Raw genomic sequence first — 24,006 nt, 5'->3', positions numbered from 1 at the left:
GTGGACACGACCGATGCAAACGACGTTGTCAACATCACGGGATGGAGGCGGTCATATTTCTTCCTGGCCTCAGAATAAGACAGACGGTCCAAGGTTTTCAATTCTTGTATCTTCTTCTCCTTCTGATATGCAGTTCAGTCGAAAGATCTAGGCGAGTGGAGGCCAGGACAATTGACCCACCAAGGTCCCTCACGACGTCCACAATCGCCACAAAGGGGCTCAGTTTCACACCGTGACGACATGTGCCCGAAGTGCAAACATCGAAAGCATCGCATAGGAGGCGGGACATAAGTTCGCACTTCGCACCGGTAGCACATCACCTTTACCTTCTCCGGGAGAACGTCCCCCTCTAAGGCGAGGATAAAGGCCCCAGTGTCAACGCGACAGTCTTTGGGGCCACGGTGGACTCGCAGGACGAAATGCACGCCACGGCGCTCCAGTTGGCCCTGAGCTCCTCATCAGATTGCAGCAGGAGGTCCCGATGGAAAATAATCCCCTGCGTCCTATTGAGCGCCAGATGTGGAACAATGGACACTGGGATGTCCCCTAGTCGGTCGCATGCCTGGAGCGCCGCTGACTGTGTAGCGGAGGTGGTCTTTATGAGAATGGACCCCAAACGCATTTTACTGAGAGCCTCGATTTCTCAGAAGATATCCTCGATATTCTGTACAAAGAACATGGGCTTGGAGGTGGCGAACGTTCCCCCATTGGTCCGAGAACAGACTAAATAGTGGGGGAAGTTTTTCGCCCCAAGCCGGTGGGCCTGTCCTTCCTCCCAGGGAGTGGCCAAGGGGGAAAAGGCAGAAGTACCAGAACCAGAGACAGAGACAGAACCTTTCCTCTTGGAAGACGCAGCCGCAGAGCGACCTGATGCATGTTGACGATTCATCTGCGAAACGTCTTCCCCGATACCACCCACTCCGACCCGGGGCTCTCCCCACGGGCGCCACCCAGCCTCAGCAAGGGCCACCTGGCAGGATGACCATTGCCGGGAGTCCTGATGCCCCAGGTAGACGGGCATCTACTCCTTGGCTGACGTGGGGAGGGTGCGGCTCAGGTATTGGCAGTACGATCCCTGTGCTGTCAGGGGTCTACAACCTAGAGGGTACATGACGACCCTACCACAACGGGCTGGCTACCGTGCTGGATTTCGGGTGCCGTGGAAAGTCCATCATGATCGTAGGTGCAGATGGGGACGCACTATGGGTGTAACTGGTGCAACCCATCAGGTGTTTAGGCCCAAATTGATGAACAGTGGGTGCAGTTACGACGCCGTTACGATGATGAGTGCCAAGGTCTTAGTGCACTGAGGACCAGTGATACACCACGTAAGGTGTCCTTCCCCAAAAGGCTCATACTTCTGTAGAATTTTGAAAAATGGAGGTCAAACCCCAATGGGGACCATTACATTGAAGGCCGAAATGGTTGAAACTCCTTTTAGTCGCCTCTTACGACAGGCAGCAATACTTCGGGCCTATTCTTACCCCGGACCCGCAGGGGGAGTGTGTGTTGGGGTGGGACACTACGAATGTAGTGTGTGGACATACAAGGTGAGAATGTGGGTCTCGCGGGAGGCGTGCGCGAGATAGTCCCTGCAGTCGCACTATCCTCTGTGCCCTCGGTGGCTCAGCTGGATAGAGCGTCTGCCATGTAAGCAGGAAATCCCGGGTTCGAGTCCCGGTCGGGGCACACATTTTCACCTCTCCCCATTGATATATATCAACGCCCGTCAGCAGCTGAAGGTAATAAATTAATTGTAATTGCGAAAATTATTGCACAATCAGCTTAACAGTTGATACATCCTAGTTGCTGACAAGAATAATATATAGAAGAATGGAAAAGAAAATTGAGGAGCTGCTACTTGACGATCAGTTTGGGTAAAGGGGAGGCAAAGGCACCAGAGACAGTTACCACGTTGCGGTTGACAACGAAAACAAGATACAGAAAAATCAAGAAGCATTCAAAGGATCTGTCGTCCTCGACACAGTATCCGACAATGTCAAATGGTGCAAGAGGTTCGAAATTCTGAGAAGAATAGGGGCAAGCTATACGGAAGGACTAGTAATGTACAATAAGCACAATGGCCACCAGGGAACAATATAAGTGGAAGACCAAGAATGAAGTGCTCGGATTTAAAACAATGTAAGACAGGGATGTAGTTTTTCGCCCCTACTGTGTAATCTACACAACGAAGAAGCAATAAACGGAAATAAAAGTTAAAAGTGGAATTAAAATTCAAGGTGAAACGATTTCAGTGTTATGATTCGCTGATGATATTGCTATCCTCATTGAAGGTGGAGAAGAATTACGTGGAATGTACAGTCTAATGAGCACAGAATATCGATAGAGAATGTGCCGGTTGGTTTCCTCCTCCGGCAATTGGCAATTCGCGCCGTCGCGCTTCTACCACAGTTCCTTTGTATTCCCCGGAGGGTCGGTTGTGCCTAGGTGCGCGAGTGGCGCTAGCTGCGTCAAAGGTAACAGCGAGTTCTCGACTGCCGGTGTTTACGGCCTCAGCGTTGCCTAGGGGCACCGCAGTGACGATGCAGACTTGTGTTGGCCAGGTCGTGGCTGCCGATAGCAAGTGTTGAAATACATCCGTGGTGCTATAGTTCTACGTTGCTGTTCATCGTTTTGGCTGTTACATGGATTAGTCAAGTTACTGTAGAGAGTAATTCGTAGCAAGATTTGTGTTTAGGCTCGGATCATCGTTCCCATTGGATTTTAGAACATATATTGTGTTCGAACATTATCAATTACCTCGAAGGAAACGGTCTATTGACACACAGTCAACATGGATTTAGAAAACATCGTTCCTGTGAAACACAACTAGCTCTTTATTCACATGAAGTGCTGAGTGCTATTGAGAAGGGATTTCAGATCGATGCCGTATTCCTGGATTTCCGGAAGGCTTTTGACGCTACCACACAAGCGGCTCGTAGTAAAATTGCGTGCTTATGGAATATCGTCTCAGTTATGTGACTGGATTTGTGATTTCCTGTCAGAGAGGTCACAGCTCGTAGTAATTGACGGAAAGTCATCGAGTAAAACAGAAGTGATTCCAGGCGTTCCCTAAGGTAGTGTTATTGGCCCTTTGCTGTTCCTTATCTATATAAACGATTTGGGTGACAATCTGAGCAGCTGTCTTCGGTTGTTTGCAGATGATGCTGTCGTTTATCGACTAATAAAGTCATCAGAAGGTCAAAACAAACTGCAAAACGATTTAGAGAAGATATCTGAATGGTGCGAAAAGTGGCAGTTGACCCCAAATAACGAAAAGTGTGAGGTCATCCACATGAGTGCTAAAAGGAGCTCGTTAAACTTCCGTTACAGGATATATCAGTCTAATCTAAAAGCCGTAAATTCAGCTAAATACCTAGGTATTACAATTACGAACAAAATAAATTGGAAAGAACACATAGAAAATGTTGTGGGGAAGGCTAACCAAAGACTCCGTTTTATTGGCAGGACACTTAGAAAATGTAACAGACCTACTAAGGAGACTGCCTACACTGCGCTTGTCCGTCCTCTTTTAGAATACTGCTGCGCGGTGTGGGATCCTTACCAGGTAGGACTGACGGAGCACATCGAAAAAGTTCAAAGAAAAGCAGCACGTTTTGTATTATCGCGAAATATGGGAGAGAGTGTCACAGAAATGATACAGGATATGGCCTGGAAATCATTAAAAGAAAGGCGTTTTTCGTTGCGACGGAATCTTCTCACGAAATTCCTATCACCAACTTTCTCCTCCGAATGCGAAAATATTTTGTTGACACCATCCTAAATAGGGCGGAACGATCACCACGATAAAATAAGAGAAATCAGAGCTCGTGCGGAAAGACATAGGTGTCCATTCTTTCCGCACGCTATACGAGATTGGAGTAATAGAGAATTGTGAAGGTGGTTCGATGAACCCTCTGCCAGGCACTTAAATGTGATTTGCAGAGTATCCATGTAGATGTAGATTGTCTTTCCTCAACGTTACCGGCCGGGTTCGGTTAAGTGGTGCATAGGGTCGTTGTAACGTTTATTTCTACCTTAAGAAGACAACGCCGATAGGCCACGGCGACGATTAGAAGCTATGTGGTGTTGCGACGGTGCTTGACTAAGAGAACCAAGACAGTGCGTTGGTTTCGCAGCTTCTTGGTAGTGTTTTCTGTCGTACTACAGGCCGGTAACGACTGTGAATTGTTAGCGTTGTTGAACTGTGTGATTTTCTTGTTTTGTTTTGTGGTGCGGCCGTTGTGAGTTATTGCAAAGACAACAGCTGTGCTTGATGACCTCGTTGCTAAGGGAAACTACAAAAGCGTGTTCACCGTAGGAAATTGATGGAAACGGCCGTTACGGAGTAGCTGCTACCACTCTAGAGGTGCTGTGATTGATTCTCGTTGTTTTGGTGTGGTAAGGCTGTTGTGGAATGTTGTAAGGATTGCCTCCGGCGACACGTTAGTGGCAAAAGTTTCCTTAATTGCAACGGAATATTTAGCACATGGACCCGTCGCAGTATGCTGACTGGAAGGATCTTTATGCAGCAGTGATATCATCCTTGGCTGTGGCGATTCTGAATCGTCTGTATCTGGTTGTCGCTATTGATGTTACTCAAAAGGGGAAGGTACTGAATGTCTGTCACTTGGGTACGGAGTGTTTTTTAAAAACTGACGCTTGGATTGTGGAAAGTTGATATTTTATTGTGCTTTGTTGAGTGGTCACAATGTCCTGGCAGTGCAGGGCGTAGCATGGTCAGGGCTTATACAGTATTTGAATTGGTTCTAAAGTTTTTCTTAATAAGGTGTGTATGTTGCTCTTTGGAGCGGTTGTATTGCGGAGTGTATACTTTGAAGTAGCGTGCTTCGCTACTGTAGAATAGCAAAGTGGTGCACAAGTATTCTTTGAAGTAGCGTGCTTCGCTTCTGCTGAATAGCGAAGTGGTACACCACCGTAGTTCATAAATTTAAGTAAGAGTGCTTGAAGGCAGATGATGGACTGGATGCGGTGGTACAAGCTTATTTAGTATTGTTTTGAGCAGCGCCTTAGTGCCCACAGGATTACAGCTTGGCCGGTGCACGGCCTCGCTTGAGTGCCTACGCCGCGTTAATGTTAAGATACCGCATTGTGGTTGCGGCCTGTGAGAGTATAGCGCGTCTGGGTGACAGTAACTTGAATGTAGTGGTCATTGAGCCTGGCCTGTGTTAAGGTTATTGTTTTAGGTTTTAAAAGCCTTGTTGCTAAGCCATTTTAGGCTATTCCATGGGTATATACTCTTAGTAATTGTGCGCTTGGCCAATATAGAGTTTTTTTTCTTCTTTTTTTTAGGTTAGTAAGTTTTAAAAGCATTGTTGCTAAAGCTTGGCCCTGTTAGCTTAATTTAATAATCATTCACTTGGCCACGATGCAGCTTAACTTGCAAGAACCTTGTTGCTAAAGCTTAATTCTGTTTTGCCTGCCATTTGTCTTTGATGGTTAAATTATTACCCTACCGCCCTTTTTTGTCCCGTGCTTTTTTTTTACTTATCGTGAGGAAGATCAGTTTGTATTCAGTAGAAATGTTGGAACACGTGAGGCAGTACTGACCCTTCGACTTATCTCAGAAGATAGATTAAGGAAAGGCAAACCTACGTTCCTAGCATTTGTAGTCTTAGAGAAAGCTTTTGACAATGTTGATTGGAATACTCTCTTTCAAACTCTGAATGTGGCGGGGGTAAAATACAGTGAGCGAAAGGCTATTTAAATTTGTACAGAAACCAGATGGCAGTTATAAGAGTTGAGGGGCACGAAAGGGAAGCAGTGGTTTGGAAGGGAGTGAGACAGGGTTGTAGCCTATCCCCGATGTTATTCAATCTGTACATTGAGCAAGCAGTAAAGGAAACAAAAGAAAAATTCGGAGTAGGTATTAAAATCCATGGAGAAGAAATAAAATCTTTGAGGTTTGGCGATGACATTGTAATTCTGTCAGAGACAGCAAAGGGCATGGAAGAGCAGTTGAACGGAATGGACAGTGTCTTGAAAGGAGGTTATAAGATGAACATCAACAGAAGCAAAACGAGGATAATGGAATGTAGTCGAATTAAGTCGGTTGATGCTGAGGGTATTAGATTTGGAAATGAGACGCTTAAAGTAGTAAATGAGTTTTGCTATTTGGGGAGCAAGATAAATGATGATGGTCGAAGTAGAGAGGATATAAAATGTAGACTGGTAATGGCAAGGAAACAGTTCCTGCAGAAGAGAAATTTGTTAACATCGAGTATAGAGTGTCAGGAAGTCGTTTCTGGAAGTATTTGTATGGAGTGTAGCCATGTATGGAAGTGAAACATGGACGATAAATAGTTTGGATAAGAAGAGAATAGAAGCTTTCGAAATGTGGTGCTACAGAAGAATGCTGAAGATTAGATGGGTAGATTACATAACTAATAAGGAGGTATTGAATATAATTTGGGAGAAGAGAACTTTGTGTCACAACTTGACTAGATGAAGGGATCAGTTGGTAGGACATGTTCTGGGGCATCAAGGGATCACCAATTTAGTATTGGAGGGCAGCGTGGAGGGTAAAAATTGTAGAAGGGGGCCAAGAGATGAATGCACTAAACATTCAGAAGGATGTAGGTTGCAGTAAATACTGGGAGATGACGAAGCTTGCACAGGATAGAGTAGCATGGAGAGCTGCATCAAACCAGTCTCTGAAGACCACAACAACAACGAGGCTAAGTAATTGAACAGGCATCGGCTACCCCTATTAGAGCTAAAACGAGCCGATATAAATTTAACTGTGCATTGGAAGCTAAAGCCGTTAAGCCCGCTGTCAAGTCTGCGCTACGTTACTTCCAGGACGAAGATAGTTATTGTCATCTTAGTTTCAGGGATCCTGCTGCAGCGTGTTGAACGTTTGGCCTGGATTCATCTCTCACCACCCGATCTTGCGGGAAGTCTTCCTGGACGGTCGGCCAAGTTCCAGAGCTCCAGAAGGACCGAGACGGCGTTCGTTTCTTGTCATTATACAGCGGGCGAAGGATGTTTAACATCGGGGAGAGCTTGACCTTTGATTGCTGAAAACCATTAAAGGAAATTAAAGAGACTGATTCGATTCCACCTCGACACTTAATAATCTAGCCCTCCAGTCCTACGAAATCGGGAAGAAGAGGAAATCGAAAAACAACGAAAGTAATGAGCATCAGAAATGAGAATAGCGAGGAATTCAACATCAGGATTGGTGATCACGAAGTAGACGATGTTAACGAATTCTACTATCCAGGGAGTAAAATAACCCTTGACGGACGGAGCAAACAGCAAGTAGGATATCAAAAGCAGACTAGCACTGGCAAAAAGGGCATTCCTGGCCAAGCGTGGACTACTAGTATCAATCATAGGCCTTAATTTGAGGAAGAAATTTCTGAGAATGCACGTTTGTAGCACAGCACTGTATGGTAGTGAAACAGGGGCTGTGAGAACGCCGGAACAGAAGAGAATCTAAGCACTTGAGGTGTGGTGCCATAGACGAATGTTGAAAATTAGGTGGATTGACAAAGTACGGAATGATGAGCTTTGCCGGCCGTTGTGGCCGAGCGGTTCTAGGCACTTCAGTCTGAAACCGCGAAGCCGCTACGGTCGCACGTTCGAATCCTGCCTCGGGCATGGATGTGTGTGATGTCCTTAGTTAGGTTTAAGTAGTTCTAAGTCCTAGGGGACTGATGACCTCAGATGTTATGTCCCATAGTGCTCAGAGCCATTTGAACAATTTTTTTTTTTGATGAGCTTCTGCGCAGAATCGGAAAGGAAAGGAATATGTGTGAAAAGACTGTCAAGAAGGGACAGGATGATAAGACATCTGCTAAGACGTCAGAAAATGACTTTCGTGGGATTAGAGGGAACTGCAGATGTAAACAGAGGTCGGAATACATCGAGAAAGTAATTGAGGACTTAGGTTGCAACTGATAGTCTCAGCTGAAATGGTTGGCACAGGAGAGGAATTCATGGCGGGCCGCATCGAAGATGGTGATTCACAAGCTCTCTCCATGGAGAACTTCGGAAGTAATTACTTCTTGACACTATGCCAATTGATTCGTATTTGGTATGAGGAAAAGACTTCAGTGCTTATTCACATCTGACAGACTCACACTTACCGCATATTATAAAAACCACCATTCCTTTCTGTTAACAGGCATCTGCAGTCACAGATAACGTGAACAGTTCAGAATTAGAGGCTGTTACCGCAGTATAATCTTGTAAGCTGTTCTCCTCCTCCACCATTCACATGTCACTCTGCGACGTCTACCGCTTTCTTATGCTGAATGTTCGTAATGACTACAGACGCTTAGAGGATTAAAAATGAGTAACTTATTGTTGAAAGGGAAACCTACAGACAGAAATAGAACTACAAAGACACATTTAGTCACTGCAATCGTTTTGTTCCATGTCCAATTAGCAAAGAATTATTAATAAAGTTTTCGCTTTCTCATGACTCTTCCCACCCAGCCTATGCTGTGTGGTTATGACATCCTGAAAAATGGAATCTTGCAACGTAAATTTTTTGCTTGATAATACTCAAATGCCCCCCCCCCCCCCTCCCAACCCACGAATCATGGACCTTGCCGTTGGTGGGGAGACTTGCGTGCCTCAGCGATACAGATGGCCGTACCGTAGGTGCAACAAAAACGGAGTGGTACCTGTTGAGAGCCCAGACAAACGTGTGGTTCCTGAAGAGGGGCAGCAGCCTTTCCAGTAGTTGTAGGGGCAACAGTCTGGATGATTGACTGGTCTGGCCTTGTAACATTAACCAAAACAGCCATGTTGTGCTGGTACTGCGAGCGGCTGAAAGCAAGGGGAAACTACAGCCGTAATTTTTCCCGAGGGCATGCAGCTTTACTGTATGGTTAAATGATGATGGCATCCTCTTGGGAAAAATATTCTGGAGGTAAAATAGTCCCCCATTCGGATCTCCGGGCGGGGACTACTCAAGAGGACGTCGTTATCAGGAGAAAGAAAACTGGCGTTCTAGGGATCGGAGCGTGGAATGTCAGATCCATTAATCGGCCAGGTAGGTTAGAAAATTTAAAAAGGGAAATGGATAGGTTAAAGTTAGATGTAGTGGGAATTAGTGAAGTTCGGTGGCAGGAGGAACAAGACTTTTGGTCAGATGAATACATGGTTGTTGTTGTTGTCGTCTTCAGTCCTGAGACTGGTTTGATGCAGCTCTCCATGCTACTCTATCCTGTGCAAGCTCCTTCATCTCCCAGTACCTACTGCAACCTACATCCTTCTTAATCTGCTTAGTGTATTCATCTCTTGGTCTCCCTCTACAATTTTTACCCTCCACGCTGCCCTCCAATGCTAAATTTGTGATCCCTTGATGCCTCAGAACATGTTCTACCAACCGATCCCTTCTTCTAGTCAAGTTGTGCCACAAACTTCTCCCCAATGCTATTCAATACCTCCTCATTAGTTACGTGATCTACCCACCTAATCTTCAGCATTCTTCTGTAGCACCACATTTCGAAAGCTTCAATTATCTTCTTGTCCAAACTCTTTATTGCCCATGTTTCACTTCCATCACTTCCATACATTGCTACACTCCATACAAATACTTTCAGAAACGACTTCCTGACACTTAAATCTATACTTGGTGTTAACAAATTTCTCTTCTTCAGAAATGCTTCATCTTATATCCTCCTTTCAAGACACTGTCCATTCCGGTCAACAGCTCTTCCAAGTCCTTTGCTGTCTCTGACAGAATTACAATGTCATCAGCGAACCTCAATGTTTTTATTTCTTCTCCATGGACTTTAATACCTACTCTAAATTTTTCTTTTGTGTCCTTTACTACATGCTCAATATACAGATTGAATAACATCGGGGACAGGCTACAACCCTCTCTCACTCCCTTCCCAACCGCTGCTTCCCTTTCATGCCCCTCGACTCTTATAACTGTCATCTGTTTTCCGTACAAATTGTAAATTGCCTTTCGCTCCCTGTATTTTACCCCTGCCACCTTTAGAATTTGAAAGAGAGTATTCCAGTCAACATTGTCAAAAGCTTTCTCTAAGTCAACAAATGCTAGAAATGTAGGTTTGCCTTTCCTTAATCTATTTTCTTAAAGTCGTAGGGTCAGTATTGCCTCACGTGTTCTATATTTCTATGGAATCCAAACTGATCTTCCCGGAGGTCGGCTTCTACCCGTTTTTCCATTCGTCTGCAAAGAATTCGCGTTAATATTTTGCAGCTGTGACTTATTAAACTGATAGTTCGGTAATTTTCACATCTGTCAACACCTGCCTTCTTTGCGATTGGAATTATTATATTCTTCTTGAAGTCTGAGGGTATTTCGCCTGTCTCGTACATCTTGCTCACCAGATGGTAGAGTTTTGTCAGGACTGGCTCTCCCAAGGCCGTCAGTAGTTCTAATGGAATGTTGTCCACTCCTGGGGCCTTGTTTCGACTCAGGTCTTTCAGCGCTCTGTCAAACTTTTCACGCAGTATCGTATCTCCCATTTCATCTTCATCTACATCCTCTTCCATATCCATAATATTGTCCTCAAGTTCATCGCCCTTGTATAGACCCTCTATATACTCTTTCCACCTTTCTGCTTTCCCTTCTTTGCTTAGAACTGGGTTTCCATCTGAGCTCTTGATATTCATACAAGTGGCTCTCTTTTCTCCAAAGGTCTCTTTAATTGTCCTGTAAGCAGTATCTATCTTACCCCTAGTGAGATAAGCCTCTACATCCTTACATATGTCCTCTAGCCATCCCTGCTTAGCCATTTTGCACTTCCTGTCGATCTCATTTTTGAGACTTTTGTATTCCTTTTTGCCTCTTTCATTTACTGCGTTTTTATATTTTCTCCTTTCATCAATTAAATTCAATATTTCTTCCGTTACCCAAGGATTTCTACTAGCCCTCGCCTTTCTACCTACCTGATCCTCTGCTGCCTTCACTGCTTCATCCCTCAGAGCTACCCATTCGTCTTCTACTGTATTTCTTTCCCCCATTCCTGTCAATTGTTCCCTCATGCTCTCCCTGAAACTCTGTACAACCTCTGGTTTAGTCAGCTTATCCAGGTCCCATCTCCTTCAATTCCCACCTTTTTGCAATTTCTTCAGTTTAAATCTACAGTTCATAACCAATAGATTGTGGTCAGAGTCCACATCTGCCCCTGGAAACATTCTACAATTTAAAACCTGGTTCCTAAATCTCTGTCTTACCATTATATAATCTATCTGATACCTTTTAGTATCTCCAGGATTCTTCCATGTATATAACCTTCTTTTATGATTATTGAATACAGGGTTATAAATACAAAATCAAATAGGGGTGATGCAGGTGTAGGTTCAATAACGAATAAAAAAATAGAAGTGCGGGTAAGCTACTACAAACAGCATAGTGAACGCATTATTGTGGCCAAGATAGATACGAAGCCCACGCCTACCACAATAGTACAAGTTTATATGCCAACTAGTTCCGCAGATGATGAAATTGATGAAATGTATGATGAGATAAAAGAAATTATTCAGGTAGCGAAGGGAGACGAAAATTTAATAGTCATGGGTGACTGGAATTCGAGAGTAGGAAAAGGGAGAGAAGGAAACATAGTGGGTGAATATGGATTGGGGGAGAGAAATAAAAGAGGAAGCCGCCTGGTGGAATTTTGCACATAGCATAACTTAATCATAGCTAACACTTGGTTCAAGAATCATAAAAGAAGGTTGTATACATGGAAGAATCCTGGAGATACTAGAAGGTATCAGATAGATTATATAATGGTAAGACAGAGATTTAGGAGCCAGGTTTTAAATTGTAAGACATTTCCAGGGGCAGATGTGGACTCCGACCACAATCTATTGGTTATGAACTATAGATTAAAACTGAAGAAACTGCAAAAAGGTGGGAATTTAAGGAGATGTGACCTGGATAAACTGAAAGAACCAGAGGTTGTAGAGAGTTTCAGGGAGAGCATAAGGGAACAATTGACAGGAATGGGGGAAAGAAATACAGTAGAAGAAGAATGGGTAGCTTTGAGGGATGAAGTAGTGAAGGCAGCAGGGGATCAAGTAGATAGAAAGGCGAGGGCTAGTAGAAATCCTTGGGTAACAGAAGAAATATTGAATTCAACCGATGAAAGGGGAAGATATAAAAACGCAGTAAATGAAAGAGGCAAAAAGGAATACAAATGTCTCAAAAATGAGAACGACAGGAAGTGCAAAATGGCTAAGCAGGGATGGCTAGAGGACAAATGTAAGGATGTAGAGGCTTATCTCACTAGGGGTAAGATAGGCACTGCCTACAGGGAAATTAAAGAGACCTTTGGAGAAAAGAGAGCCACTTGTATGAATGATGATGTCCTCCTCGCCGTGTCCGGCGACAGTGACTCCGTGAGTCTTCTCTGTCCTTGTTGTGGTAGGGTCGGATGTGGCTCGCGAATCCGAATTTCGCTTTGAATATCCTGTTGCATGAAGCACAGTGAAGTTGACCAGCAGAGTTGTAAGTATACGTGTAGACAGGCTTGAGCTGAGATTTTCGGAGCTCTCTTTTAGCATCCAGGTTCATTAGACGCTTTTGCTCGAATTGTTCGATGCTCTTATGTACAGTTGATCGCCACTCCGATTGGCGCAATGCTAGCTCCTCCCAACGGTTGCTCGGGATGCCACAGGCTGCAAGGTGGCGTTTAATGGTGTCTTTATATCGCAGGTGTTGACCACCTTTCCTCCTCTTCCCGCACGAGAGCTGCGAGTAGAACACCGCTTTAGGTAGCCTACTGTCATCCATGCGTACTATGTGACCACTCCATCTCAGTTGATGTTTCATTATTAAAGCTTCAATACCAGCCAGTTTCACGCGGCGCAAAATCTCCATGTTTGGGACACGGTCTTCCCATTTGATGCGCAGAATTGATCTCAGACATCGAAGATGAAATTTATCTAGCTTCTTAATGTCAGCTTTGTAACAGCACCAGGTTTCCGAGGCATAGACTAAGGTGGATAATACTACTGCTTTGTAGATTGCAATTTTTGTTTGTAGTTTGAGATCATGTGATTTCCATACTCGGTCATTAAGCTTACCGAAGGCTGAGGCTGCGCTGGCTATACGCGCCGCGATTTCCGTTGTCAGGCTGTTGTCACTTCTAATTTGGCTTCCCAGGTATTTGAAATTTGACACATTTTGCAAGGGTTTGTTATTTATCTCAATACTGGAGTCATCTGCATTAAGACCTCTAAGTGGCTGTTTGAGAACTTGCGTCTTATTGATGCTAATGGCTAAGCCAAATCTTCTGCAGGAGGCATTTAGCAGATTTATGTAAGTCTGAAGAGTTTCGCAAGAATTAGCCATCATGCATACATCATCCGCGTAGAGAATCTCTAAGACTGATAGTTTGGTTACGCGACTTTTTGTTCTGAGGCGAGAGATGTTGAAGACACTTTTGTCTGTCCTTGTGTCGAGACTAATTTTATTACTACAGGCTTTGGTCGCGTCTCTCATAACAACTGCGAAGTAAAGTGAGAAGAGTGTGGGAGCCAGAACACAGCCTTGTTTTACACCACATGTCACGGGAAACTGTTCTGAGAGCTTGTCCTCATGGCGGATTTTTGCCATCATGTTTTCATGAAACTGCCGAATCAAACTGACAATTTTGTCAGGGCACCCAGTTTTCTTTAGTATGATCCAGAGAGCTTCCCGTGGGACACGATCAAAAGCTTTTTCCAGGTCTACAAAGCACATGAACAAAGGCCGATGTTGCTCTAAGCTTTTCTCTTGCATTTGTTTGACAACAAATATGGCATCCACTGTGCCTCTGTTTGGGCGAAAGCCACACTGGGTCTCTGGTAGCAGTTTTTCTGCAAAGTGTGTTAGCCGGGTGTTAATTATGTGGGCAAGGACTTTTCCCGCTGCTGAGAGAAGAGAAATGCCCCTGTGGGAGCTGCAGTCTGATATGTCACCCTTGCCTTTATAGATCTTGGAAATGCAAGCATCTTTCCAGTCTTGTGGAATCATTTCATACTCCAAAATCCTTAAGCTCAGAGCAAACAATGGTTTCTTGATGTTTGGCCCCCCATATTTATATAGCTCTGATGGCAAGTTATCTAATCCTGCTGTTTTGTCATTTTTCAGCTTAGCCAGTGCTGAAATGAATTCATCGTAGGAAGGGGCATCCGCAAGTGGTTCCTCAACTGGCAGGTCTTCAAGTGCTTCTATGTACGGAATATCGGTTGTCTGATGGTCGGGATTAAGAACGTCATTAAAATGTTCCGCCCACCGAGACAGTATGTCACTCTGTTGCGTCAGCCGACAACTTTTATCTTTGTTATAGACTGGTGCTATCTTCCCAACTCTTGGACCAAAGATAGTTTTCAGGGACTCAAAGAATCTGCCCGTTTGGTGTGAGTCGGCATATAACTGTATTTCATTTGCTTTATTTGCCCACCAACTGTCTTTGAGAGCACGTAGCTTCACTTTCAGATTGTAATGCGCTGCTCTACGCTTGTTATCATCAGGGGTGCGAAGAGAGGTTCTGAAATCATTAATTAGCTTTCTGATCTCTGGATCTGAGTCGTCAAACCAGTCCTGGTGCTTCTTCTGAGGCTTTCCCAAGACTTCTGAAGCACAGCCACGCAGTCTGCTAGCGTATGCACTCCACTGTTCATCTACAGGGGCAGATTCAGATATCAAAAGGCCATCGACACCAAATTTTTCATCCAGTTTTGCTCTCATAGTCTGATCATTGGCCAAGATTTTGCAGGACAATTTTGTTGGTATTTTGTGTGAAGCTCGGCGTGGTGCCTTCAAAGTTATCTTTAATTTGGACCTCACGAGTCGATGGTCTGTCCATCCCTGAGCGCCTCTCATTGCACGTGTGATCAGTACGTCACCAAGATCTTTTTTCCGTACTATCACATAATCCAGAAGGTGCCAGTGTTTAGATCGCGGATGCATCCATGTCGTTTTATATTTTTCAGGCAGACGAAAATATGTATTTGTCAGACAGAGTTCAAACTCGGCACATAGAATTAGAAGATCCAAGCCATTCGAGTTGCATTTTCCAATCCCATGGCGACCGAGGACTCCATTCCAAGCACTGAAATCATTCCCAACACGAGCATTAAAATCACCAAGTAACAGAAGTTTATCTGCAGAAGGAATATCCCTAAGGACAAAATGGTTCAAATGGCTCTGAGCACTATGGGACTCAACTGCTGTGGTTATCAGTCCCCTAGAACTTAGAACTACTTAAACCTAACTAACCTAAGGACATCACACACATCCATGCCCGAGGCAGGATTCGAACCTGCGACCGTAGCAGTCCCACGGTTCCGGACTGCGCGCCTAGAACCGCGAGACCACCGCGGCCGGCTCCCTAAGGACATGTCGGAGGTCTTGGTAGAACTTGTTCTTCTCTTCATCCGGAGATGGAAATGTAGGTGCGTATACATTGATCAAGTGAAGATATTTCTTGGATGCTAGGTGAAGTCTGAGTGTTATTATTCTGTCACTGATACCTTTTGGGTGTTCTGTTAGTGAACATGCCAATTTATTGCGTATGGCAAAGCCTATCCCACTTTCCGCCCTTTCAGTGGATGATTTTCCACTCCAGTAGTAGGTATAACCTCCGAGCGGTTCACATAACTGTCCAGAGTCACTAAGATGTGTTTCACTTATGGCGGTAATGTCGATGTTATATCTAGCCAATTCCCTTGCGATAAGTCCTGTCTTTCTCTCTGGGCACTGATTATGGTCGTTATCCTGTAAAGTACGGACGTTCCAGACTCCAATCATTAGATATTTAAGGTAACTATTTATTTTATTATTTTTTTGACCGCATATGTTAGTGAACAAGTGACCGCAGTTTGCCACTTGTGCTGGGTTGAGACGGGCTATGTTTAGGCCACCTTTTCTAGGCCCCTCCCTGGATTAGGGAAAGCAGAGCGATCCTAAATAGGGCTGCTTTGTCGTCTGAGGAGCTGCCGAACCAGTCCTCCCGTCTCTCACGAGTACCAGAACGACCATCACCGTCTGACCGCCTAACGTGCAGAGCACCAACTAAGGTTCAGGTACACCAAACCCTTGCCTCACCATCAGTACTCCATCGCCGCAGGACTTTCAAAGCTCATAGTCCATTGAAACTTTGCCGGAGTCATCTGCGCGTGAAGGTATTTAAAGTGGACAAGCAGTTGCGCAGATGCAGATCCACTCTCTCGTCCTCCGCCTCTGGTTGGCAGTGGATCGTAGGGCCGATACGACTGGCAAGAGGCAGGGGATGCAGTGAATGGCCATATGCCACTGGAAGTATCCTGACATACGCCCTTAAGGCACATCACAGGTGCCTTGCTTCGTCGGTACAGAAGCCGTGAGTGTTTACCTATCGATATAACCCGCCTCCTACACCGATGAAGAGACTGACAGAGGGGAAGAAGGAAAGGGAAGGTACTGGAAGGGAAAGGGAGGAAGGGACGGTAGGTCGTTGTGAGGCACACTTCGTCTGGCTCCTCTGCTGAGACCTGACCGGCTAGGTTGAACCTGCCAGCAGCTACGCTACCACCGGTATAGCTCTCAGCATCTCAGGAACACGCAAACTCTCCCACCCGCACGGACAGTGCTACGATAAGGTGGTGCCTTGTATGAATATCAAGAGCTCAAATGGAAACTCAGTTCTAGGCAAAGAAGGGAAGGCAGAAAGGTGGAAGGAGTATATACATGGTCTATACAAGGGCGATGTACTTGAGGACAATATTATGGAAATGGAAGAGGACTGAAAGACCTGTGTGTAAACAAGACCCGGGATTAGACAACATTCCATTAGAAGTACTTATAGCCTTGGGAGAGCCAGTCCTGACAAAACTCTACCAGCTGGTGAGCAAGATGTATGAGACAGGCGAAATACCCTCAGACTTCAAGAAGAATATAATAATTCCAATCCCAAAGAAGGCAGGTGTTGACAGATGTGAAAATTACCGAACTATCAGTTTAATAAGTCACAGCTGCTAAATACTAACGTGAATTATTTACAGACGAATGGAAAAACTGGTAGAAGCCGACCTCCGGAAAGCTCAGTTTGGATTCCGCAGAAATGTTGGAACACGTGAGGCAATACTGACCCTACGACTTATCTTAGAAAATAAATTAAGGAAAGGCAAACCTACGTTTCCAGCATTTGTAGACTTAGAGAAGGCTTTCGACAATGTTCACTGGAATAGTCTCTTTCAATTTCTGAAAGTGGCAGGAGTAAAATACAGGGAGCGAAGGGCTATTTACAATTTGTACAGAAACCAGATGACAGTTATAAGACTCGAGGGACACGAAAGGGAAGCAGGGGTTGGGAAGGGAGTGAGAGAGGGTTGTAGCCTGTGCCCGATGTTATTCAATCTGTATATTGAGCAAGCAGTAAAGGAAACAAAAGATAAATTCGGAGTAGGTATTAAAATTCATGGAGAAGAAATAAAAACTTTGAGGTTCACCGATGACATTGTAATTCTGTCAGAGACAGCAAAGGACTTGGAAGATCAGTTGAACGGAATGGACAGTGTCTTGAGTGGAGGTTATAAGATGAACATCAACAAAAGCAAAGCGAGGATAATGGAATGTAGTCGAATTAAGTCGGGTGATGCTGAGGGAATTAGATTAGGAAATGAGACACTTAAAGTAGTAAAAGAGTTCTGCTGTCTGGGGAGCAAAATAAGTGATGATGGTCGAAGTAGAGAGGATACAAAAGTAGACTGGCAATGGCAAGGAAAGCGTTTCTCAAGAAGAGATTTTTGTTAACATCGAGTATAGATTTAAGTGTGAGGAAGTCGTTTCTGAAAGTATTTGTATGGAGCGTAGCCATGTATGAAAGTGAGACATGGACGATAAATAGTTTGATCAAGAAGAGAATAGAAGCTTTCGAAATGTGGTGCTACAGAAGAATGCTGAAGATTAGATGGGTAGATCACATAACTAATGAGGAGGTATTGAATAGAATTGGGGAGGAGAGGAGTTTGTGGCACAACTTGACTAGAAGAAGAGATCGGTTGGTAGGATATGTTCTGAGGCATCAAGGTATCACAAATTTAGCATTGGAGGGCAGCGTGGAGGGTAAAAATCGTAGAGGGAGGCCAAGAGATGAATACACTAAGCAGATTCAGAAGGATGTAGGTTGCAGTAAGTACAGGGTGATGAAGAAGCTTGCACAGGATAGAGTAGCATGGAGAGCTGCATCAAACCAGTCTCAGGACTGAAGACCACAACAACAACAACAACAATTTAAAACAGTCTTGATCACAATTTATTTAGTACGGTGACCGGTTTCACCACTACTGTGGTCATCTTCAGAGCTACAAGTACAAAGCTTTAATGTATGTAGCCCTCTGATTAAAGCTTTGTACTTGTAGGTCTGAAGATGACCACAGTAGTGGTGAAACCGGTCACCGTACTAAATAAATTGTAATCAAGAGTGTTTCTAATAGTAAATATTTGTTACATATCGATCACTGTCACTCCCATAATGTATTCAAAAGTAATTAATCTAAATCATCCTAAGGACAAACACACACACCCACGCCCAAGGAAAGACTCGAACCTCCGCCGGCACCAGCCCCACAGTCCATGACCGCAGCGCCTTACCTTACAGGAGAGACCTTTTAACTGAAAGTCACAGCCTGGTGTCAGTGAATAAATACGATACTGCAGTTAAGAAGAATGATGCAATGTTGTACCGTCCTCTTAACAGCACAGGCACAGCTATATCGTATTTAACCGTTATATGTATAGATGTGCACATGAAAATTCGTGCCGGACTGGGTGAAGAACCCGGATTTCCCGCGTATCCCGAACGGTCGCCTTAACACTTAGGTTATCTGAGCACGCTCCCAGAACCGACCCAAACTTACACATGTCGCAGACCTATCTAATGCTTCTCATAGGTTGTTAATTCATTTATCAACATCTGTACATCTCGTGAAGCCCGGGTTCGAGTCCCAGTCCAGCACAAATTTACAAGTGTCGCTTTGTGTGGTACCTATACATCTACATCTACATCCATACTGCGCAAGCCACCTGACGGTGTGTGGCGGAGGGTACCTTGAGTACCTCTATCGGTTCACCCTTCTGTTCCAGTCTCGTATTGTTCGTGGAAATCAAGATTGTCGGTATGCTTCTGTGCTGGCTCTTATCTTTCTGATTTTATCCTCATGGTCTCTTCGCGAGATAAACCTAGGAGGGAGCAATATAATGCTTGACTCCTCGGTGAAGATATGTTCTCGAAACTTCAACAAAAAGCCGTACCGAGCTACTGAGCGTCTCTCTTGCAGAGTCTTCCACTAGAGTTTATCTATCATCTCAGTAACGCTTTCGCGATTACTAAATGATCCCGTAACGAAGCGCGCTGCTCTCCGTTGGATCTTCTCTCTCTCTCTCTCTCTCTCTCTCTCTCTCTTCTATCAACCCTATCTGGTAAGGATCCCACACCGGCGAGCAGTATTCAAGCAGTGGGCGAACGAGTGTACTGTAACCTACTTCCTTTGTTTCTGGACTGCATTTCCTTGGCATTCTTTCAATGAATTTGTCTGGCATCTGCTTTACCGACGATTAATTTTATATGGTCATTCCATTTTAAATCACTCCTAATGCCTACTCCCAGATAATTTATGGAATTAACTGCTTCCAGTTGCTGACCTGCTATATTGTAGCTAAATGATAAAGGCCCGACTGTTTGAAAATAGTCTGTGAGTGCGATTTACCGTCGGCTTCGATGTTCCTCTAGGTGCGTTCCCACAAGCCGTCTTCGGGGCAGCAACTGTGGTGAGCGGTGCATGTACGGTACAGTTACCTACGTAAGACGACCATTTGCAGCTTTGGCATAAGTTTTCATCGAAACAACTCCGGCAGCGTTCTCCCAAAGATGGCGCAGAGATATATCGCGGAAACATCGAGTCATGTTGATTTCAGGGTCTGCAGCAAACCCAAGGAGCTATCAAGCATAAATACAGGGTGTTACAAAAAGGTACGGCCAAACTTTCAGGAAACATTCCTCACACACAAATAAAGAAAAGATGTTATGTGGTCATGTGTCCGGAAACGCTTAATTTCCATGTTAGAGCTCATTTTAGTTTCGTCAGCATGTACTGTACTTCCTCGATTCACCGCCAGTTGGCCCAATTGAAGGAAGGTAATGTTGACTTCGGTGTTTGTGTTACATGCGACTCATTGCTCTACAGTACTAGCATCAAGCACATCAGTACGTAGCATCAACAGGTTAGTGTTCATCACGAACGTGGTTTTGCAGTCAGTGCAATGTTTACAAATGCGAAGTTGGCAGATGCCCATTTGATGTATGGATTAGCACGGGGCAATAGCCGTGGCGCGGTACGTTTGTATCGAGACAGATTTCCAGAACGAAGCTGTTCCGACAGGAAGACGTTCGAATCAATTGATCGGCGTCTTAGGGAGCACGGAACATTCCAGCCTATGACTCGCGACTGGGGATGACCTAGAACGACGAGGACACCTGCAATGGACAAGACAATTCTTCGTGCAGTTGACGATAACCCTAATGTCAGCGTCAGAGAAGTTGCTGCTGTACTAGGTAACGTTGACCACGTCACTGTATGGAGAGTGCTACGGGAGAACCAGTTGTTTCCGTACCATGTACAGCGTGTGCAGGCACTATCAGCAGCTGATTGGCCTCCACGGGTACACTTCTGCGAATGGTTCATCCAACAATGTGTCGATCCTCATTTCAGTGCAAATGTTCTCTTTACGGATGAGGCTTCATTCCAACGTGATCAAATTGTAAATTTTCACAATCAACATGTGTGGGCTGACGAGAAACCGCACGTCATCAACACAGATTTTCTGTGAACGTTTGGGCAGGCATTGTTGGTGATGTCTTGATTGGGCCCCATGTTCTTCCACCTACCCTCAATGGAGCACGTTATGATGATTTCATACGGGATACTCTACCTGTGGTGCTAGAACATGTGCCTTTACAAGTACGACACAACATATCGTTCATGCACGATGGAGCTCCTGCACATTTCAGTCGAAGTGTTCGTACGCTTCTCAACAACAGATTCGGTGACCGATGGATTGGTAGAGGCGGACCAATTCCATGGCCTCCACGCTCTCCTGACCTCAACCCTCTTGACTTTCATTTATGGGGGCATTTGACTTGTCTACGCAACCCCGGTACCAATTGTAGAGACTCTTCGTGCTCGTATTGTGGACGGCTGTGATACAATACGCCATTCTCCAGGGCTGCATCAGCGCATCAGGGATTCCATGCGACGGAGGGTGGATGCATGTATCCTCGCTAACGGAGGACATTTTGAACATTTCCTGTAACAACGCGTTTGAAGTCACGCTGGTACGTTCTGTTGCTGTGTGTTTCCATCCCATGATTAATGTGATTTGAAGAGAAGTAATAAAATGAGCTCTAACATGGAAAGTAAGCGTTTTCGGACACATGTCCACATAACATATTTTCTTTCTTTGTGTGTGAGGAATGTTTCCTGAAAGTTTGGCCGTACCTTTTTGTAATACCCTGTATAAGTCGTGCCTCAGTAGGGCGTTAACTGATTGCCACTAAGTTCTAAGTTCTCATCTGATGATGGCAGTAGCCGAAACGACGCTATAAATGTGTATTAAGCGATCTAGAAAGTTTTATTCTCCAAATATCTTGTAAGTGTTATGCATTTTAACTGCGTCATAATTGAGTACAATAATTATTAGTGATGATTATCACTGCAAAACTCACAGAAACGCCACATTTGTTTAACACGAGCATGTGGAACAGTGGTACAGTCTCTTTCTGGAGAGTCTAACGAAATTAATCACACACACACACACACACACACACACACACACACAATTTAATTTGCCCCTGGAATAGTCAGGAACAGTTGATAGCACTGTTCCGGAATTAAACTGAAACACTCCCGATCTCCCTGCTGCGACCAAAGATTTTTGGAAGGTTTCGTTTGGTTCTCAGCAGAGTGCTGGTATTGCATGCCCCACTCTGTGCAGACTACTGGAGAATTTTGCTAAGAAGAACTGTAGCTCTTTAATGAACCGGATCCCAAATAGTCGGCTGCGCCCCTTGGAACAAACATATGGAAAGGGACAATCAAATGGAAAACGAGACACATGGAAAAAAGTAAGTAAACTGTTATTTCAAAAGCAATCGTGGTAACCGTTAACACATCTATCCCAATGTGAGGCATGACGGCTGTCTACGGAAACATGATTATACCCAGTCGGGCATGCCTCGTCCGAAGTAAGTCGACGACCGCAAACGTCTTTTTCAGGGCTTCAAAACCATAGAAATTGCATGAGGAGAGATTGGCAATATATGGAGGATGTGTAATGGCTTCTCAGCGAAGCATCTTCAGAGTAATCGAAACAATCTTGGCAACATGTCGACCTGTCCATTAAATCCCGACATCTCTCCGTGCGATTTCCATATTTTTACGGGCCTCGAGAAAGATATTCCTGGACGTCGACTTGCTTCTTACCAAGTAGTGCACGTGGGTACAATCACAGTTGCGTAGGGAACAGCAAACATTTTTCCATGAAGGTACTGATCGTCTTGTCTCAAAGTGAGGTAAATGTGTTTACAGTTACAACGAGTAATTTTGAAGCAATAAAAATTACTTACTTTTTTCCGTGCGTTTTCATTTGGCTTGTCCTTATCTACATATTCGCTAATGAAATTCGTCATGAATAAACCATCGCAGTTTAAGAAGAAAAGCAATGGTTGTAGTAGAACGAAGAAGAAAAAAATGCTCTTAACTATTCCTATTAAAGCTGTCACTAGATCAGAAGGTTATTAAACATTCATTAACAAAAGTTTTTGATCAGTTAGCCAATAACATAAAATGTTGTCGAACAGGCAGTAAAGCAAGTTTTAAATTTAACTTAAAGTTATCTCTTTTGGATAACTCCGTCCGTCTTTATTTACAAGCTGGTAGCATTAAAAAAATAGTTTCAAGGATAGCTGAAAGAGTACGTCAGAAGAATAATATGTTGCTTCATTTAGGACAGAGTGCCATTTAGTAACTTGTAAATGGCCGGCATGGTGCCATTCACTGAAACTAGTGGTGTTAACATATCCCATAAAATAACTCATTCCATATCATTTCCACACAAATGTAAGTAACGAACTACTGTTTTGCAGAAAAGTTATAAGATAGCGTAAAAAGGTAATGGTACCCTGTTTCTTCATTTCTCAGCAACGACTGCCAGACGAACTGCATGAATTATACACGCACTATTTTTAATTCATAATATAACACGACACTTACTATCAGCTGACGAAAACAGTGGTGACGGTGTTTAGTTTCTGGAACTCTGTACAGCACTCGTGGCTGCCGCATCGCGGTCGCGAAGTGGAGCCGAGGCAGTGCCAGATACGTTTTACAGTTTGACGATAATTTATGGATTTGTAGTTTTAGCTTGACGATGTCCACTATGGACAAACGGTAGATACTGTTATTCTGAAGAAGGTTGGGTTATCCCGACTGAAACCTAGGTAAATTCTAGGTAAACGGTGCAACTGAGGCTGTTCATTATTAAAATTAAAATTAATAGATAGTTTAAAATTGCTAGATAAAACACAAGTAATCTCTTGACTACATCCTCCCAAAACATCGAAAGCAAAGAGCTTGCAGTAGAAGGGATTTGTTTCACAGTATTGAAGATGATGACGTGTTCATAGCTTTTGAGACGTGCATTGTAGGTCCCATATTTACCACACTTTTTTGCTTCGATCATTCTTGTCATATACCTAAATACTGAGGATTCCTCCTGGGAAACCATGAGTGTGTGTGTGTGTGTGTGTGTCTGTGTGGGAGAGAGAGAGAGAGAGAGAGAGAGAGAGAGAGAGAGAGAGATGGAGGGAGGGAGGGAGGGAGGGAGGGAGGGAGAGAGAGAGAGAGACCGACCGTGCCTGCAGCTGTACAGAATACGCTACTGCAAAAGGCAGACTGAATAGCCTCTACAGCTAATATGATGTTATACGAGTACCTTAATAGCGACTGGTCACTCCAGATGAGTGT

At 44.3% G+C, this 24,006-nt stretch overlaps 1 protein-coding gene and 1 non-coding gene across 2 annotated transcripts in view; one reads left to right on the top strand and one right to left on the bottom strand.

Annotated features, from left to right (window-relative positions):
• Nucleotides 1-24,006, bottom strand: part of LOC126234740 (uncharacterized) — a 342,861-nt gene that overhangs the window by 293,213 nt on the left and 25,642 nt on the right. The gene's annotated exons all lie outside the window — the stretch shown is intronic.
• Nucleotides 1,615-1,689, top strand: Trnat-ugu (transfer RNA threonine (anticodon UGU)). The gene has a single exon. It is a non-coding gene; the product is annotated as a tRNA-Thr (tRNA).

The sequence above is a fragment of the Schistocerca nitens genome, chromosome 2, assembly GCF_023898315.1.
Source record: "Schistocerca nitens isolate TAMUIC-IGC-003100 chromosome 2, iqSchNite1.1, whole genome shotgun sequence".
Classification (NCBI taxonomy): Eukaryota; Metazoa; Arthropoda; class Insecta; order Orthoptera; family Acrididae; genus Schistocerca; species Schistocerca nitens.
Note: the sequence above shows the minus strand (reverse complement) of the source record. Positions and strands in the feature narration are given on the sequence as shown.